Raw genomic sequence first — 15651 nt, 5'->3', positions numbered from 1 at the left:
TTTAACACCTTCTCACAACTCTGTGTTTAGTTGTGATGTAATTATTAGCTCTGATCTGCTAATAATTGACATGCATTAGCAAGGAAGTTAGTTTTTTATTGTTTCCGAAAGAGCATCGATGGCAAGACACGCGAAACAAAAGCTGAAAGCTCACACCATTGTACAATTTCATGTCTCGCTGGAAAATTATTTGTATAGTACGTTAATTATGTAAACAAATGATGGAAGCTTGATAGCATTTCCAGAAGCCTCTTCATCATTCGGGTCCATGTGCCATGCACAAAATTATACTCCTTCGTTCCTAAATATTTTTCTTTTTACAAATTTCAAACAGGCATATTTTAGAGTGTAGATTCACTCATTTTGCTTCGTATGTGTACTCCCTCCGTTCCTAAATATTTTATTCGTCTTTCTAGAGATTTCAACAAGTGACTACATACGGAGAAAAATGAGTGAATCTACACTCTAAAATATGTATATACATCCGTATGTGCCCGTCCATTTGAAATCTCTAGAAAGACAAATATTTGAGTAGTCACTCGTTGAAATCTCTAAAAAGACAAATATACTCCGGAGTATATTTAAGAATCGAGGGGTAGTGCACAACTGCATGGGAGACTCAGCCCGGTCGTTGCGCCGCATTAATAGTGAGTAATGAGCAGTCAAATCGTAAGCCCCACCTTTCCCACTGTAAGTTGCTCTGAAGAAGCAACCATCAATACGCTCTTCTTTGAATCTGCTCATACTACTCCATCCGTCACTGTTTATACAGCGCGCTTCAGAAAAAAAGAAAGATCTATGGGACCAAGGAGACTAGCGATCGGCCTGAAAAATAGCATTGGTAGTTATAGCACGACGTCTATTACTAGAGGGAATAATGCGTACACACATGCATGCAGTGCTTCCACCCCGGGTACACACATGCATGCACTTACTCCACTCCGTAGTAGTACAGAGTACATGGAGAGAAAATTGTGGACTTGATTGCGGTTACCATGCCCTAATTAATTGAGCATTAAACCAAACGCATCTAAAGTCTCTCTGGTGGTGGAAATGCATTGAGAGAAATGCATCATAATGAAGCGCGCCCTGTAAACTGTGACGGAGGGAGGAGTAGTATGAAGGTGCAAAACCAAGTACGCGTATGGCCAGTCGACCAATGCACCTCCTCTTGGCATATCACTAACATGTGGGACAGGAGTGTGGGCAAACCGATCTCAATTGACGGCAAAGAGCCAACCTGCGGTTCCTTGAGAGAGACGAGGAGCGAGAACACACAGACGGGCTCGCATGGAGGCCAAGATATATTCGAGCATGGTTGGTTGATCAATATCATTCATTACATGTTGGGCTGCCGTTTTCCGCCCTTCTCCGGAATAAACGTGTACTTTATCAGAGATAAAAAAAGAGTACAGACGCTCCACCATGCGGTTCTAGTAGTAGTACTATTCGTACTACTGCGCTTGGCTCTTCGCCTCTTCGTGAAGTCGAACAATGATGGTACTCCGCATGTTGGGTACTACAGTGTATGCCTCTGACAATCTGACACCGAATGGACTGATGCATGTCCACTGAGGGTAGGTTGCATTAGTCAGAAGGCGTAAGCGAGCTTCTCCTTGTCCTGCAAGCTTCTCCTCGTTCTGCGAGTTGACGGGACACACCAAAAAGTAGTGCTAGTCCATACTCCCTCCTTTCCGGTTAATATGGCTTAATCTTTTTTGCGGGTAAATGAGAGAGCTTTATTCATATATAAGCATTCTTAGGATGATCAGCCAAGACACTGGTCACTAGGAAGCGAGGTACCCCGCAAAAAAAGAAGTAGGAAGCGAGGTGTTTCATCAAGCCAGCTCTCGGCCACATTCAAAGTGCAGCAAGCACGGTTTGCACGAATATGCGCCGCAAGTTTTGCTGACCTATTTACATGCTGAATAACAAAAAAAGAGGAAATATTACCGAGCGCTACTATTTGTAACAGGATATGAGCCAGAATTAAGCGAGAATTGTGGTGAGTGTTCCATGCAATCAACTTCCATTATCACATGCGAGAACCCTCGAAGAGAACCAAATGTGTTGAAGATTGCTTTATCACATTTTAAAATTATAATAAGAGTACAGATGCTCCTCCATCCGGTTCCTAGTACTAGTATCGTACGTACCTTTATAGACTATAGTAGTAGTACTAGTACTAGTAAACTTTGCGCTTGGCTGTTCGCCTATTCGGGAAGTCGAACAATAGTAGCACTAGTAGTATAGTGTATGCTTCTGGCAATCTGGCACCGAATAAACTGTTGCACATCCACCGCCTGAGCGAGGGAGAGCTTGCATTAGTCAAAAGTTTCTCCTTGTCCTGCGAGCCACCGCACGCAAGCTTCTCCCGTCCTGCAACCTTATCCTCGTTCGGCAAGTTGGCGGGACACATCAAAGGCCCTGTTTGGATCCATGGGTTAGAGTTAGTTTGGGTTAGTTTGTACTCAACTAACCCAAAAGTATCCAAACAGGAGGGTTAGTTTGGGTTAGAAGCATCTAACCCATCTAAAAAATCTAACCCATCCAAGAGGTGCTTATTTGGGTTAGTTCTTCTCTGGAGCACTAAAAAACACATTTTTCTCTCGCTCTCGCCGTAGCAAATCCCTCGCCACTTCCTCAAAGCTTCTCGTCCTCTTCATCCCTCCCTCTCGCAACGCCCGTGAAGGCGCCTCGCCGTATCCGCGCTCCATCTAACCCTGTCATCTAAACACCTCTTTGGCTAGAGTTAGTTCATGGTTAGTTCAGGGTTAGAATCTAACTCTAACCTCTAACTGAGTTAGAGTATCCAAACAAGGCCAAAGTAATGCTAGTCCATACCGCCTCCTCTCCGGTTAATATGGCTTAATTTCAAACGAGATAAATACACTGTCTGTCACTGTATATTTGTAAAAATACAGTAAGTGGACTTCATAATACGCTCACTGCGCTCAATATATATATTTTCCAATGTTTATACGGTCACTAGCTCACCCTGACTGAGTATGTGTGTGCATGCACGTGTAGGTTGAGCACTTAGCATGACCGTGTGTCTTCTGTCGTGTGCTCGGACATGCATGCATTAGGGCGTCGCGCGCGTTTTTGCGTCCATGTGTACGTGTGACTGTTGCATACACGTAGGGGGAGTACGTGTAGGGGCCACTATGGAGTAGTCAAATCACATAGTAAGTTAGTCAGAAGAAGTAACCATCATTTCACTCTTGAATGACACGTATGCAATATAAAATGGTTGATATGGAGAGAAACAGAAAACCACTATATATACACTAGCAGGAGCCTAAGCTACAAGCCTGCTTGCTAAGGTTGCTCTCTTCACAAGCATAGAACGACAGGCCTGATCCCACAGCTGGGGGAAGGGAACAATGTTCTGCGTAGACGCGGTCGACATCGGCGAGGGAGAAAACCCATAGTCGGTGCGTCCCAATCGGGGTTCACCGTGGTATGGGCCGATGCCGCGTCCCAACCGCCCTTCTAGCTACATCCCGACGTCCCAGGTAGTCCATCTTCCTTTTGGAGCCGGCTTGCTCCACTGCCGTAGCTCCATCTCATGTTGATCTTTCTCTACTTCTACCGGATTCTACTTGTGATGAGTTTATGTCTCGTGAACTAGTGTCAGTACGATTATTCTAATCACACTTCTTCAATATCTTTGCCATCAGGGATGCTCAGGTCAATTTTAGTGGAACTGCACAAAAGCATCGTATGATCCGAGGGTGCCAGCCATCTTTCCTTCGACAGGTTCTACCTGGCTAGGGAATTAAATCATGTTTAGGGTTTAAGTCGTAGTGACCCCATCAGTAGTTTTTCTTTCGTACACACTCTCACAACTTTTTCCTTTAGTTGTGAAGTAAATATTGGCTATGATCTGTGAATCATTGAGATGCATCAGCATGCGTGTTAGTTTTCCTTTGTATTTGATGGAATGTTGTAATGGGGCAACCTTGGAATAGGAATGAAAATGGAGTGGAAAGTTTCCGTTTTTCCGGAGAAAAAATGGAAACAGAGAGAAACCAACGTTTCGTTTCGTTGGATCGCGCCATCGAGCAAAACCAATGTTTAAATCACGTCTGTCGTGTTCGTGTCTCATCCTCCTCCACGGCTCGACCCCACACGGTCGCTCAGCATGCCACTCACCGCAAACCGAGTATACGATAACTTTCCCGCCTGCTTGTCGATGGATCGCGCCATGGAGTACTACTAGCACTACTGGAAGAGATTGACGAGTTGGGGGAGGACAGCTAGCTGTAGCACGGACTCCCAAGAACTTTTTACATGCATGTTGTAGCCGGCTATTGCGATCTTTGAACGCGGAGCAGCCGCATGCACCCGGAAGGGGCGCGGGCGATGCTCTCTCGGCCGGCGTGCCGCTTCAATGCCGGCGCTAGTGAGAGGTCGTGTCCGCTCTAGCCGGGCATGAATGTGGCACTGACCGTTTTGGGCGGGAAGCACGCGCGGGTGATGAAGAGGGTTTGGGTTGGTCAGGACCGGCCGTGGCAGCGGTCCGGACATGCGCAAACAAGAGATGCTATACGTTAATATTGTTGCGTATATAATTAACAACGTAAATAATGTGCCAGTTGGACAAATATGATTGGAGATGGAGATGGAAATGGAATTTTACGTAAAAACGAATATGCATGTCTATGTCTATGTGTGCGTGCGCGACGACTCTCGCGACCTGGAAGCGGGGGCGTGTTTTTGATTGAGTTTTCTTTCTTGGTAGGTTAGAAAATCAGTTTGTCTAATTCACATCTAGATGTTATTTAAGGATATCGCATCTAAGCTCCCACAAGTATATAATGTAGCAACAAGAAAAAAAAACTAGGAAAAAAATAGACCACAAACAGAGTGGACATCAACTTAGATGTGACATAACTATGTCACATCTAGATGTGTCCTAGATAGACCCTTAAAAAATTGTCCGCCAGTTTTCGTTTCTTTTTTCCGGGAACGCGCGTATTCTATTTAAAACCACTGCTATGGAGAGATTTTTTTACTCCATTATAGCCTCTTGTTTGATAGAGTTTCTCGCGTCTCGCTCTCTCACCCTCTCCATATCAAAACAAGATGACAGTGTCCACTCTATCTCTCTCCTCACCAGTGGTCACAGATCTGGCCGAATCCCGTCCGCTGCGGGAGGTGAGGAGGTGCAGCGTTGACGTTGTCACCGTCGGTGACGGAGGGAGCCGATGCGCACCGTCCTCTCGGAGCCGGCGCTGGCACGGACGAAGATCCTCCGCGCCCTTGTTCGCTACCGTCGTGTGGGCAGATCCCGCCCGCCCGCCTAAACGACATCTCTTCCACCTGAGGTCTAACTTCTTGTACTGGTCCAGCTCCCTAGGTCGCTGCGTGCGGGTTTTCTTCTATGCGACTACTCCCCAGCTCCCCATGCATAGTAGCTAGGGTTCGTCGGCTGGTCCAACATCACCTACTAGTACTATTATAGAGGAAATGCCACTCGAAAAGTTGTCCTGATTTATGCCTCGGTGGAGGTATACATGTTGTTTCGACAAAAAGTACATGGTGGTTGTGCGGTCATTGTCCATATGGTGGTAGTACTATCACTGGTTAAATGAAGAAATGCTTTTTTTCTCGGGTATCCTGGTTTAGTTCCCATCAAGATATAATTATGATGCTTCTGTTTGTTGTTTTACTTTTCATTAATTCTTATTGACAATTGAGATGTCGTTGCTAACCTTTCTTTATATTTTTGGAAACAGCAATGCGTGTCTCCATACCCGGGCATGTCTTCCTCAATTTTAGTGGAACTGCACAAAATTGGATGGCCATTGTTGTTCCGCATCACCGTCCTTTTCCACGTGGTTCTTCCTTCCTCGAGCTTGATTACTGAGAAGAAACAGACCACAGTGAGGATTTGTCGAACTTCATAGGTGCCTCACCCAAACTTGATGCCAAATGGATGATGCATCACCACGATGACCTATCGATGCTCATGGTTGCGCCTCATGGTTGCGTCGGCTGGTGAAGCTGGTCGATTTTCAATGAAAAACAAGCTGTCTTCCATCAGTGCTCTTTGCTTGTTATGCACAAAGATGATATCCTTCGTCAGTTCACCTTGGTTGCATTGGAGACGCATTTGTCTTTCACGTTGGTGCAATTTTATCACACAATTGGCTATGAACCAAATGTTTCCTCGAAGAAGGATCGACGTTGGTACTAAGAGCATAAGTTTTGTATTGATTTCTAAGCCTTCTCACAACTTTGTCTCCAGCTCCCCTGTAATTTTATTTGTCCAGCTATTAACTTTGATTTAAAAAATGGTGTGGACTAAAAACCTGGTTGGACGTAGTAGCCCTCCATTTTTATTTACTCCGCATATTAGATTTGACTGAAGTCAAACTTTGTAATACTCTCAAACCTTTCCGATAATTGAAATTAAAATTCTTTATTTGTACACACTCTCACACGTTTCCGATAAGTTGGCGCATGTGTGGTTGTTCACTTAAGGGAGGGTAGTGTACCACACGTGAAGGACAGGAAGTGTGACCAGGACGTGTGGGCGTGGATCGTTAGTTCATCGGAAGTAGTACTAGTTTTCTTCACTGTACATTAAATAAAGAGTTTCGTTTCGTACTTACACAATTTAAAACGATTGTTATGGAGATAATAAGAAAACCACTCCACTATATATTAGTCGTATACACACGAGAGTACTATATGGACGTAGCTTCATTGGCTTAGTGCACCTGCCTTTGGGTTTATGACAGGTGGGCCCAAAATGTGGCTGGCTCACCTGTCATACAGCCAAAAGCAGATGTAGTGAAGGCACCGGAGCTCAGTCCATACTACATTAGTATATATATAAGCGGGAGCCTCAGCGCTTGTTCGCTAGGGTTTGCACTCTCCACACGCTCACCGCAATACATATATGTTACACGCTGGAGGCTCAGCGTTCATTTGCTAGGGTTTGCTATATTCACAGTCTCTCACCCTCTCTTCACCAGATCTAAACAAGACTGCATTGGCCTCTTGTCTCTCTCTCCCCCCTCACAGCTGGTGAAGGAGGCGTCCGTATCCCGTCGCACCGGGAAGGGGAGGAGGTGCAGCGTTAACTCTATCGCCTTCGGCGAGGGAGGCAATCCACTACCGGCTGCGCTATTCTCTTTCACCCAGCGCCTATGTGGGAGGGCCACCGACCCCTTCTTCCTCGCTGCCATACGTAGTGTGGGCAGATCCGGCCTCCTGCCGCATGCCTAGCCACATCCCGACGACCCTAAGGTATAAGTTTCTTTGAAACTGTCATTGCTCTAGCTGCATGTGGATCTTTTTTGATATGTAGTCAAATCTAGGTCTTGGTTCAAAGAGGAAAGAAAGGTGCGGTGGGGTGGATCATGAATCTAGGACGTGGTTCAATGAGGAAAGGAGGGAGGAAAAGTAGTATGGACTGGCTATCCAGCCGCTTTGTTGGTCGAAAAGGGAAAAAGGGGGTAACCCAGTACACACATCTATAAGGAACCGATCTCTTTGTTGAAAAGGGAAAGAAACTAGGGGGGGGGGTCGGGTAGTTTATGCAGGACTAGATTTGCTACCCTCACATAGGAAAAAAGGTTCAAAGAGAACAAATATGGGACCAACACAGATATGCTGCTTGGCTACATACTCTGCATCACCCATTTATACGTGTGGACTCACATGGTGCTAGCATGTCCCATACAGCTATTTTGCTGTTGTTAATCTAAGAATGCCGCCGGAAAATTGAAGCAATGCCACTGTTAAAAGTAAATTACATTTTTTAACGAATGTTGTTTCAAGAGAATGTCTCTGTTAATATAAATCAATGCAACCGTTTTAGAAATGCTAGTATCCTACTTTGTTTTCCATCCAAGATAAGTTAGATGCTTCTTTCTGTCACCGTTTGTTTCATCCTCCTTTATCGGCAAGTAATTGTTTTCTTTTTTGCCTCTGTTAAAACAGGGGTATCGATTCAACTTGTTGCTATTGCAACATTTTGCTTCACTACTCGAAACACTTATGTTTTAAGAGTGTTTTGTGCAGTTCAACTTGAATGTCACACCAGTGACTTTGCTTCATTTTGGTAGAACTGCACAAAAGGAGATCGAGATTTGTTTCCAGTCTTTGTGGCGAGTTGTTTAAAATCTTGGTCTCAACCACATGATGTGCAGTGTGCTTTGAGATGTTGTGCTACTTGTTTTGGTACTGTTTTAAATAAATGTTGAATTGAAGCTATTTTATTGCTGTCTTTTCCCATTAAGTAGTGAACAAAAATGGGACCAACCCAGACGTGATGCTTGTTGCTTTGTTACAACAAATTCAGCATCACCCCCTTTATAAGCCAGTAATTGATGCCACTCTCAGAATTAACTACTGAATCTTATTTCAAAACTACAACACTTGTTAGGGATTGGCGGGATTACCATTTTTGTGGCCGCATGTTTCATCCTCCTTTATTAGCCAGTAATTGATTCCTTTGTTGCCTCTGTTTAAACAGGGATATCTATTCAACTTGTTGCTATTGTGACATTTTGCTTCGCTACGCGAAACACTTTGCTTGATTTCTGTGCAACTGCACAAAACGAGATTTGATTTCCTATTCGTGTTGGCAGATTCGTATTTTATCCTGGTGTTCTCATTAAAGGTCAGCACAGGCCTTCATCCACATGATTGTGCAGTGTGCTTTGAGATGTTGTGCTACTTGTATTGGTACTATTTTAAATAAATGTTGAATTGAAGCTATTGTATTACTGTCTTTTTTCCCATTAAGTAGTGAACAAAAATGGGACCAACCCAGACATGATGCTTGTTGCTTTGTTACAACAAACTCTGCATCACCCCCTTTATAAGTAGATGGAAGCACATATTGTTGTTGCGCCCACTCTCCCCTGGAACTGTTTATGCTTTTTTTAATATAATGCCGCTGGTAAAATTAAGCAATGCCACTCTCAGAATTAATTAACTACTGAATCTTAGTTCAAAACTGCAACACTTGTTAGGAATGGTACTATCCTGCTTTGTAGTTCTTTCTACATGTTTAACCAAGGTATTGTTAAGATAATGTCTCTTTAAAAATGAATCAGTTGCATCATTTTAGGAATAGTACTTTTCTGCTTTATCATTCTTTATACATGTTGAAACAAGGCATTGTTAAGATAATGTTTCAGTCAATATGAATGAATCACACTGATGGAGAATTGCTACTCTCCTGCTTTGTTTCCCATTAAGATAAGTCATCAACTGTTATTTCTCAGTAATTGTTTCCCTTATACTTATTGTTGCTTACAGGGATATCAAAATTAAAGCTTGGTTTTATTCCGACTTCGATTTTAGTTGAACTGCACAAAAGGAGCCAATGTGTCCAAGGCAAACTGCTGCATTACTGGGTCCAGTTGGTCGTTCCACTTTGCAGAAAGAAGCAGTCACTGTTTGCGGTACATTACAGAAGGAATGACCGAGAAGCTTTACAGAGTATTATTAGACACCGGTGACATGACTAGTCTGCAGAGACCATTGCCAATTTAACAACACGTGGAGTGCCCTGGGCAAAAAGTGCCCAAATAAGTACAAGAAGCTACGATAGAACACGATCATAGGCATTACATATTTTGAGTGGGAAAAGCTTGTCAAAGTTTAATCATTGATGTTAGCAAGAAGACATTAGTTTAATATATTGGAATTGGAAAACCTTGTCAAAATTTGCTCATTGATGTTAGCCAGGAGACATGCATTTGATATTTTTGAGTGGGACGCCCTTGCTGTGAGCAGCGTCGAGTGTTTTTTCCTATTGCTGTGTTCAGTTTAGAAGTAAATAGTTACTCTACTGAGATATTCCTGTGTTAAGAGTTTTATCTGAATATTTTCTATGTAATGCTAGGCCTTGTGTTTGATTGGAAAGTTGAGCTTGGAATGTTGTGGCATGCGGCATCACGAGCTGTTCACCATGCCTCCTGAGAATAATGCTTCGTATTGTTTTGCATGTCGATCTAATGCCAGTGATTTGCTTGTTAAGAAGATCATCCTCTTCTGTTGTTTCCGTGCGTAAGAAGTTTATCGTCTGATGTTTCATTCATAGCCTATACGACATGTCGGGTAGGTTAGACGTGAAACCATATGATCTTCCGACCAACTCATGATATTAGGCCGTGATTGGATCATCGTTTTCCAACCAAAACCGCTTGTAAAACTGACGCTTGTAAATTAAAGCAGATGGTCTCAGGCGAAGGCGCTTGGTTGGTCGATTTCGACTAGTAAAATATCGGAAGTACTTCACACATGATAAAAACGCTGAACGACACTCAGACGATTGCTAATCCAGCCGTTAGCTGCTGCTTCAGCCTTGCCCATGGATGGCATGATACGCACGTCGTGCATGTATCGTCTGGTAATGTCGTCCATATAGCAGTGCTCGTAAAATATACACTGGTCTCTCAAATTACATGCGTAACCCACCGGTTTTACTTACAGACCTCGGGCCCTCGGTTTCATTACGCCTGTATTTTACGCGTTGTTTCCGATGACGAGTAAATTACACTTGTATGTTAATACAGGTTTGAAATAAACCAGAGCTCCCAAGCGTGGCCTTACCGTTTCATGCCGTCTCAGTTTCTGAAGGTGCTCATAGGTGTCTGATGATCCTAGCTTCCTGAATGAGCAGCGGGCGCTGTATCAGACTTCCGTAGGGCCAGCGAGGCCCTCTCCGTTGTCCTTCGAGTTGTTGCGCTCGCTGTGGCGCTGACCATTGCAAACATGGTCAACGAACATGAGGATTCAGGAGATGACTTTATTTTGACTGGATGACACTAGGGACCCACTAGGGCCATAGCCGTACGTACGCAAGTGCCTCCTTATTATGTACAACTATATTTTTTTGCTTTCTCCTGGTTTCCTGACATCATGGTCCAACATCATTGTCAACCTATGTAGTCAATATAAATGAGAGAATTGCACAAGGTGCAGCCGACAGCTGGGACCAAGCAGCTCGAGCAGTATTTGTGTTTTTGAGGCGTGAGCACTGAAGAGTTTTTCTTGGCGATGATTTCATTGTTGTTCAGAGGAGAGCAGGGTATTAACTGGGCGGGCTGTGGCCTGTCTATCCCAGGCCAGATATCCAGCCCAGATACTAATTTTTTCAAGATGAAAATGGCTAGCCAAGCTATACGTCTTTTTGAGGAATACCCATGCAAGGTCAACTTGTTATTCTCCGCCCCGCTGGGCTGCAAATCTTTCCTAGGAGGGATGCATTAGGCTTAACAGGAAAATGGGCTTTAAAAAATAATAAATGGGATGTAATTATAAAAACTGGGCAATAACTATAAAAAATGCACCAAACACGAAATGAGTTTATAAAATATTATTTATGGATTTTGAAAATATTAATTTTTCATTGTTGCGCACGCAATGTTTCGTTGGATTTTTACTTAATACAAATTTATATTTAATCTAACTAGAAATTTCGAGATAAAAATATTTCGGATCCCATCAAAATGTGGGAAACTTTATTGAATTCTGTCTTCAACGGTTGGTTGAAATTATTAATCGTTATCCTAGCTAGAAAATGGGTTGTACTTTTCATAAACTGTAAATGGGCTGTTATAAATTCCATTAGAATTCAAAAATGGGCTGTACATTCTTACAAAACGCAAATGGGCTATAAGTTCTCTATCACACACTTGTGGGCCTACTAAGTGACGCGTCCCCTAAAAAAATAAGTTGATGTGTGTGCAAGGCTTTGTCAACTTATTATAGTCAACACACGGTTCTAGCAGCAGTGGCCTTTGGATGTTTATCCAACGGATGTCGTGCTTCTTCTTCAATCTCGGATATTCTTAGCTTCGGCCGTCCAAAAGATGATTCCTCCCCCTGACATCTGGGGCACACCGTTTCGGAGGCTGACCTGTGGGCCTACTAAGTTGGAGCGTACCAAGGGCTTTGTCAACTTAGTCAATATAAACGATTCTAGCTTCAGTGACCGTACGATGTCCATCCAATGGCCGTAGTGCTTCTTCAACCTCTGGTCTTCTTGCTCCAGCCGCCCAAAGCAGCGCCAGTCGTGCCGCCTGCTCCTGCCTCCCGTGGCCAGCTATGCTGCCGCGGAGGCCTCATCACCCCCATACTACTCCCACCGCTGGCCAGGCCATCCCTCCACTCACCCACACCCCGTGTTATTCTGCGGCGACGGCAGCCTCACACCACAGCCGAACCAGTGAACCCTCGTACTCCTCTTCGTGCGGGCCTCCACTGCTGCGTCTTCCCTGGCTCCGTGTCGTCCCCTTCCTAGGCATCGCTGTCGTCCACCGCCCTGGTGCTCTCGGCACGGCGTGGTCAACATGGTCAACGACCGACTTCCATTGGAAGAGTACTGTACGTGGAGAGGCTGACAGCTGGGTCCATGGCGGCCGCAAGGAAGTGCCTCCTTATTACGCGCAAAATAATTATTCCTGCATCTGACAGCAGGGACCCACCGGACGGGCCACCTTATTTCGCGAAAAAAACGTTTCTCCCCTGACTGCTGGGACCCATCGGACGGGCCACCGTACTTCACGGAAAAAACGTTCCCCCCGCTGTCAGCTCAGACCCACCAGAAGTGCCTCTTTATTACGCACAAAAATATGAATACTCCCCCTGCTAGCTGGGACCCACCTTGGTGGGAGGCTGACTTGTGGGCCTACTAAGTTGACGGGGACGGAGGGCTTTGTCAACTTAGTCAATATGAACGATTCTAGGTCCAGTGACCGTACGATGTCCATCCAACGGCCGTAGTGCTTCTTCAACCGCTGGTCTTCTTGCTCCAGCCGCCCAAAGCAGCGCCAGTCGTGCCGCCTGCTCCCGCCTCCCGTGGCCGGCTGTGCTGCTGCGGAGGCCTCACCGCCCCCTACTATTCCCACGGCTGGCCAGGCCCTGCAGCGATGGCAGCCTCACACCGCAGCCGAATGAGTGAATACTCATACTCCTCTCTGCGTGGGCATCCACTGCTGCGTCTTCACCGGCTCCGCGTTGTCCCCTTCCTATGCCTCGCCATCGTCCACCGCCCTGGTGCTCTCGGCGCGGCATGGTCAACGTGGTCAAGGAACAACTTCCATCGGACGTGGAGTGTACGTGGAGAGGCTGACAGCTGGGTCCACGGCCGCAGCAAGCAAGTGCCTCCTTATTACGCGGAAAATAATGATTCCTCCACCTGACAGCAGGGACCCACCGGACAGGCCACCGTATTTCACGAAAAAAATGTTTCCCTCCTGACTGCTGGGACCCACCAGCTACACCTTCGCACACAAGGAAGTGCGTTCGGGCAAAAAAAAACGATTCGCCCCCCTGACTGCTAGGACCCACCAGCTACATCTTCGCATGCAAGAAAGTGCGTTCGGGCAAAAAAAAACTATACGCCCCCCCTGACTGCTGGGATACACCAGCTACATCTTCGCAGGCAAGGAAGTGCCTGACAGTCGGGACCCACCTGGTCGAAGCGTACGTAGCGTTGTCATTCTGGTCGTGAACGTGTACATACATACTGGTCGATGTAGAGGTGCGCACGTGTCGTAGTAGAGGCGTGCACGTAGCATGTACACGTATGTACATCGGCGAGGGTGCAAGAAAGAAAATACGGCCATGTACGTACATACGGGTAGGGTCTCGAATGCCTACTCGCGCATACATACATGGCTGGGTCGGAACGGAGAAACAACATCGTCGTCGTGTTCATGGGGAGCCAACTGGCTGGGTCGGAACGGAATGCATGGTCGTGTTCATCGGGAGGGCTTGGACGGAACAGGCGATGGAAACGAGGCCTGGCGTACCGCACAACGGAGAAAACGGACCTCCTACGTTCGGAACGGGGTCCTGTTGATCGGGAGGGGTGTGGCATACTGCAAAACAGAGGAAATGGACCTCCTACGGTCGAAACGGGGGTCCTGTTGATCGGGAGGGGTGTGGCATACCACAAAACGGACGAAACGGACCTCCTACGGTCGAAACGGGGGTCCTGTTGATCGGGAGGGGTGTGGCATACCGCAAAACGGACGAAATAGACCTCCTACGGTCGAAACGGGGGTCCTGTTCATCGGGAGGGGTGTGGCGTACCGCAAAACGGGACTCCACGGGATACTGTTCATCTCCACTGTCGACCTCCTCCAGCCTCCACGGGATACCATCGACCTCCTCCATCCTCCACGGGCTCCTGTTCATCCAGCCTCCACCGCGCGCTACTCCACCGGCTACTGTTCAACCACCCGTCGACGGGCACCACTCCATCGTCTACTGTTCATCCAGCCCTCCACACCCGGGGTCCTGTTCAACCACCCCTCCACGGCCACCCCTCCACCGTCTACTGTTCATCCAGCCCTCCACACCATGGGGTCCTGTTCATCCAGAGGCAACGCCACCGCTCACTGTTCATCCAAACCCCTCCGCAACGCTCACTGTTCATCCAATCGATCGGCTTCAGTTAGCAGCAGTAGCGAAGGAATCGCTCGATCGGGTTCAGTTAACAGCCATCGATCGATCGCTCAGGTTCAGTAACGCGTAGCCTGCAGTGCAATCGCTCGGGGTTCAGTTAGAGCCCAACGCCTCGCTCGGGTTCAGTTAGAGCTAACGCCTCACACATGTACGAGAGAAACGCGCATCACTCGGCCCCCGACCTCCCACCATAACCGGCAACTCCCTGAAATTTTCCTCCCCCTCGCTTCTACCATGGTTTTTTCTGTCATGGACAGCCCAAAGAATGTCATGCAGCTGCGTCTCTGGCCTGCCCAGGATGAAAAGCCCATTTTCTGTCATGATTTTTTGTCATAGAAGTAGGAGCCCACCACATCTATGATGATACCGGGTTTTGTCACAATTATCGTCATAGAAGTGTCATATGTATGACAGAAAAAATTTTCGTTCGACCCAAAATGTCACGGATGTGTCTTTTTTTTGTAGTGAAAGAACAACAAAGTAAAGGATTCCCCCTAAGCAATTGGATATGAAACTATCATGATAATCATCTATTGTAGTTTTTTATGAGGGAGAGGTCTATGCTAGCATATAGCAAAATCCATTGACTACAAGTACTTATGATTGGAACTATTAGTAAGCATCCGTAAATACTAACATGTCCATTCAGGCAAAACCCAGCCATAGTATTAAGATCTAAGGTCCCGTTTTATCCCCTATGCAACAACTAAAAAACTAGGGTTTAGATTTTTGTCACTCTCGCAAGCAATCACAAATAGCAACACCCTACAACGGGGATCCCACACAAGTGCACAAATGGTGGGCACCATAGGACATCACCATAATAACATACAACTCAAATCAAACAAAAAGGAAATACTCAGACATCAAAGAGATGCACCAAATCATTGGATATTAATATATAGCATTAAATATCATGTTCAAGTAGAGATTACAACAGGTTGCGGGAGAGTAGACCGTTGCATAGAGAGGGGGGAAGATGTTGGTGAAGGCGGCAAGTCGATGGAGACAATCACCATGATGATGGTTCCCGGTCCGGCGCTCCGGCGCCAGCGAAAGAGAGGGCGAGAGAAGTCCTCTCCTTCTCCTTCCTTGGCGTCTCCCCTCGACGGGGAGAGGATTCCCCCTTTGTTCCTTGGCCTCCAAGGCCCCCGAAGGCCGAGAGCCTCTCTGAGAATGGATATCTTTTCTCTTGGTTTCTTA

This window comes from Triticum dicoccoides, chromosome 1B (genome assembly GCF_002162155.2).
Source record: "Triticum dicoccoides isolate Atlit2015 ecotype Zavitan chromosome 1B, WEW_v2.0, whole genome shotgun sequence".
Classification (NCBI taxonomy): domain Eukaryota; kingdom Viridiplantae; phylum Streptophyta; class Magnoliopsida; order Poales; family Poaceae; genus Triticum; species Triticum dicoccoides.
The sequence above is the reverse complement of the archived record's forward strand: the minus strand, read 5'-3'. Positions refer to the sequence as shown.